This window comes from Enhydra lutris, unplaced genomic scaffold (genome assembly GCF_002288905.1).
Source record: "Enhydra lutris kenyoni isolate GAN:26980312 unplaced genomic scaffold, ASM228890v2 scaffoldscaffold85, whole genome shotgun sequence".
NCBI classification, from domain to species: domain Eukaryota; kingdom Metazoa; phylum Chordata; class Mammalia; order Carnivora; family Mustelidae; genus Enhydra; species Enhydra lutris.
The window spans coordinates 9,197,814-9,203,129 of record NW_019154169.1 but is presented as its reverse complement, the minus strand read 5'-3'; the positions used below and the strand labels follow the sequence as shown (position 1 = coordinate 9,203,129).

Genomic DNA, 5,316 nt, shown 5'->3' with positions numbered 1-5,316 from the left:
CCTGATAGTCCCTGCTTTCTATGAATCTGGGCCTTTGTACTAATTCTGTCTACCTAGAACACTCCTGTTATGTCTCTTTATTTTTCTATGGGTTCGAGTTATCTTTCAGGCTTTGGTTTGTACCTTACTTCTGTGATCTACTACACTAACACACCAACCCTGGATCATGCTCCTGAAGTCCCCAGCACTTACCCCTTTTGTAGCACTTACTTTGCTCTCTTGAGACCATCTGATGAATGTACTGTCAGTATCTTGTAGGCAGGGACAACATATTAAATTCCTGGGGCCTAGAAAAGTACCTTTCATATAATAGAGGTTCAATAAATACTTGTGGTATCAACAAATGATTTCCATAGTTACTTAGGACACCTTTCTTCTTAAGTCAGTTGAACAAGTGGTTGCTGGTAGGAAAAGAGCACAAAAGAGGTCCAAAGCCTCAATATTGGTTTTTGTTTTGTTTTGTTTTGTTTTGTTTTAATTAAAGCAAAAGTTTAGGGACGACTGGGTGGCTCAGTTGGTTAAGCATCTGCCTTCGACTTGGGTCATGATCCCTGGATCCTGGGATCGAGTCCCACAAGGGGCTCCCTGCTCAGCGGGGAGCCTGCTTTTCCCTCTGGCTGCTCTCCCTCTCTCTGACAAATAAAATCTTTTAAAAAATGCAAAAGTTCATATTTTTGCAGTGTTACAGGCTGGCTATGGCTCTCATTGGGCTGATGGGACTAGTACAGCTGAACCCTCCACTCCGGCTGGCTGACACTGTCCTCTTCCACACCTGTAGACTTCTTTTTAAGTAACAGCTTGATATAGAAGTCATATACCATACAATTCATCCACTTAAAGTGTATAATTCAGTGGTTTTTAACAAGTTCACAGAATGGCATAACAACCATCACTGCAATTTTAGAACATTTTCATCACACCAACAAGAAACCCCATACCCATTAGCAGTCACTCCTCATCCCCATCTCCTCTCTCCATCCCCTGGAAGCCACTAATCTTTTTGTCTCTATGAATTTGCCTATTCAGGATATTTCGTATAAATAAAATCATATTATATTTTATAATGTATTATAATATCTATAATATAATATATATTATATAATATAATATGTAATATATATCATAATATATTATAAAATATAATATTATAAATATATATTATATATTTATAATATGTTATATATTATATAATGTATTAATGTATTATATAATGTATTTGTGACTTGCTTCTTTCACTTAGCATGATTTTTTTAAAAAGATTTTATTTACTTATTTGATAGAGATCACAAGTAGGCAGAGAGAAGGGGGGAAGCAGGCTCCCCGCCGAGCAGAGAGCCCGATGCAGGGCTCCATCGCAGGACCCTGGGATCATGATCTGAGCTGAAGGGAGGCTTTAACCCACTGAGCCACCCAGGCACCCACTTAGCATGATGTTTTTAAGATTCATCCATGTTGTATCAAGTATCAGTATTTTATTTTTATTTCTTTTTATTGCCGAATGATATTCCACTACACACCCCATTTTGTATATCCGTCCATCAGTTGATGGATATTTGGGTTGTTTGTGCTTTTAGGCTAGCACAAATAATGCTGCTTATGAACATTTGTGTACAAGCTCTTGTGTTGTGTTGACATAGTTTTTTATTTCTCTTAGGTTTTATCTGGGAGTGGAATTGCCAAGTCATATGGAAGACTTCAGATTTTTTTTAAGTAGGCTCCACGCTCATTTTGGAGCTTTGATTAATGACCCTGAGATCAAGAGTCCGACAGTCTACTGATTGGACCAGCCAATTGGCCCAGGACTTAAGATTCTAAAGGACAGAGGTAGTAGTGGCGCCTGGGTGGCTTAGTCGGTTGGGCACCTAGCTTTTGGTTTCGGCTCAGGTCATGGTCTTGGGGTCCTGCAGTCCTGGGATTCTGGGGTTGAGCCCTGCATTGGCTTCTTTCTCAGAGTGGAATCTCCTAGAGGATTCTCTTTCCCTCTGCCCTTCGCTTCCCACCCCATGCCACCTACCCCTGCTGCTCGCGTACATGCCCTCTCCTCTCTCTCTCTTAAATAAATAAATCTTTAAATTAAAAAAAAAAAAACAGGGGTGCTTGGGTGGCTCAGTGGGTTAAAGCCTCTGCCTTCAGCTCAGGTCATGATCCCAGGGTCCTGCGATCGATTGAGCCATCGGGTTCTCTGCTCAGCGGGGAACCTGCTTCCTCTTCCCTTTCTGCCTGCCTCTCTGCCTACTTGTGATCTCTGTCTGTCAAGTAAATAAATAAAATCTTTTTTAAAAAGTAAAAATAAAAAACAGAGGTTGCTTTACAGATTAAGCTCACAAACACATGAAGCACTCATAACTCTTGCTCTTTATTGATTTACTGGCAGGCAAGTTTTGTAACTGACTCTGAAGAATTGACATTAATTAAATTTCTCTATGTAATGTAAAATAACCAATGAATGTGCAAAGTCCTATTGTCCTGTGCAGGAGAATAAAGCCCTTCTTGGGTTTAAGTGGAAGTGGAAGAAGTTAATATTTGGTTCTGCCCATTTCCACTCCCACTCCCCCGTACCCCTGGACCACACAGGGCTTCCTGATGGAGTTACACAGGAAGTGTCAACTGGGGAAGCTGGCCTAGTGACTGATTTTAGCCATAATTAAATCATTGCTTCCCTCTGTATTACAGTAGGAATGTATTATTCCTTTTGTATTATACCTCTCTTTGTCTTTTCTTTTTTCTTCAACATCTCTGCGGCCATATACACTCCTGTCTTCCCTGGTCTTTCCTTTCTCCTCAGCCTCCTGGTAGTAACAAATTGTTCCTTGGTCCTATTTAAGTTAAGACAATAAAGTTATGAGACTCAATGTGAGTTTTAGGATTCCTTTTTAAAAAAAAAATATTTTATTTATTTATTTGACAGAGAGCACAACGTGGGGAGCAGCCGAGGGAGAGGAAGAAGCAGGCTTCCTGCTGAGCAGGGAGCCCGATGTGGGGCTTGATTCCAGGACCCTGGAATCATGACCTGAGCCGAAGGCAGAGACTTAATCCACTGAGCCACCCAGGCACCCCTAGGGTTCCTTTTACAAGTATTTCATATCCAAATAAATACAGGCACCTTAAAAGTAGTTGTCCTAGGAAAAAAAAAAGTAGTTTTTCTGGGTGGCTATATATTTATTCCAAGAGTTTAGTTGTTACTCAAAACATTTTGGTATTTTGTGTAGTTTTTCTCAAAACCAGTCTGAACCCTATAAGAAGACGAGTTTCACTTCCTTAATAATCACATCTAGTATTGTAGGGGGCCTCCCACTTTGATTGTATTTATGTCTTCCTATTCCCAGTTCCCCTTTACCTTTCTAGCTCTAGTCCCCAGACAGGAGGAGTTCTGGGTTCATTTGGGGCAAGCATTAACATAGAGAGGCAGTGAAGGGAGACTGGCATGCTTCACAAGACTTTGACCTTTAAACAAACCATGCTTAAGCAGCTCTTTTTAAAAAAACAAAACAAAACAAGATTTATTTATTTATTTGAGAGAGAGAGGGCAAGGGGAGGGGCAGAGGGAGAAGGAGAGAGAGAATCTCAAGCTGGCAGGAATTGAGAGTATAATCCATCGGGGAATAAATGGGGCTAGGTAAAGGCTTTTGGTGGTCCTTTCCCTAGTACCTGAAAGAGTTGCTTGATTAGTAGCTACTACGGACATGGCCTTAGGGTAAGTTCTGGGAATATAGAGATAAATAAGTTATAGTCCCTACTTTATAAGTGTATATTCTAACAAAAAGAAGATAAGTAACAAGTACAAATTATGAGATTTGAGGGAAGCCCGGATGGCTCAGTTGTTTAAGCGTCTGCTTTCAGCTCAGGTCCTGATCCCAGGCTCCTTGCTCAGCGGAGGGTCTGCTTGTCTCTCTCCCTCTGCGCCCCCCAACCTCCGCTTGTGCTCACACACTCTCTCTCTCAAATAAATAGATAAAATCTTTACATTGACATACAATATTATATTTGTTTCAGGGTACGACATAGTGATTTGACAATTACATACATTATGAAATGTGCACTGTAAGAGCAGTGGTCATCTGTCACCATACGAAGTTACTACACTGTTACCGACTGTGTTCCCTATGCTGTGTTTTTCATCCCTATGACTTAATTTATTTTATAATTTGAAGTTTATACTTAGTTTTTTGTCTGTTTGTTTTAAGAGGGAGCATGCCCTTTCTTTCTGTGCTGATAGCGCTCGCACAAACATGGTAAATGTTCCTAAATCTGGTAGGCTTTCTGCCAAGAAGTGTGGCAAGCACCTACACCATAAACTAACACAGTACAAGAAAGGCAAAGATTCTCTTTATGCCCAGGGAAAGCAGCGTTATGATAGGAAGCAGAGTGGCTATGGTGAGCAAACTAAGCCAATTTTTTTGGAAAAAGGCTAAAACTACCAAGAAGATTGTGCTGAGGTTTGAATGCATTGAGCCCAACTGCAGATCTAAGAGAATGCTGGCTATTAAGAGATGCAAGAGTTTTTAACTGGGAGGAAGTAAGAAGAGAAAGGGCCAAGTGATTTATTTCTAGGTTTTGTATTTTGTTGTATTATGAAGACAATAAAATCTTGAGGTTATGTTAAAAAAAAAAAAAAAAGGGGGTGTGCACATGGGGGGAGGTGGGGGAGAGGGGAGTGGGGAAGGGGCAGAGGAAGAAGCATCTTTTTTTTTTTTTTTAAGATTTATTTATTTATTTGACAGAGAGAGAGAGACCGTGAGAGAGGGAACACAAGCAGGGGGAATGGGAGAGGGAGAAGCAGACTTCCCGCTGAGCAGGGAGCCTGATGCAGGGCTCCATTCCAGGACCCTGAGATCATGACCTGAGCTGATGGCAGACGCTTAACGACTGAGCCACCCAAGCGCCCTGAGAAACAATCTTAAGCAGGCTTTATGATCAGTGTGGAGCCTGATGCCGGCTCATCAGTACTGGGAGATCATGACGGAGAGATTGCGACCTTAGCTGAAACCGGGAGTCGACTGCTTAACCAATTGAGCCACCCAGGCCTCCAAGGAAGTCTGTACTTCTTAATCTCTTTCGCCTTTTTCACCCATTCCCCCCTGCGCACCGCTCTCCTCTGGCAATCACCAGTTTGTCCTCTGTATTTATAAATCTATTTGTTTTGTTTATTTAGATCCTGCATATAAATGAAATCATGTAGTATTTGTGTTTTTCTGTCGGACTTATTTCACTTAGCATAATACCCTCTAAGTCCATCTATGCTGGCAAGATTACATTCTTCTTTATAGCTGAGTAATATCCTATTACATGTATATATATATACATCATATTTTTTTA

The 5,316-nt window shown here is 40.9% G+C and overlaps 1 pseudogene; it reads left to right on the top strand.

The window, feature by feature from the left end:
- The first annotated feature begins 4,229 nt into the window (after positions 1–4,229).
- On the top strand, positions 4,230–4,551 carry LOC111161568 (annotated as a pseudogene).
- Positions 4,552–5,316: the final 765 nt, after the last annotated feature.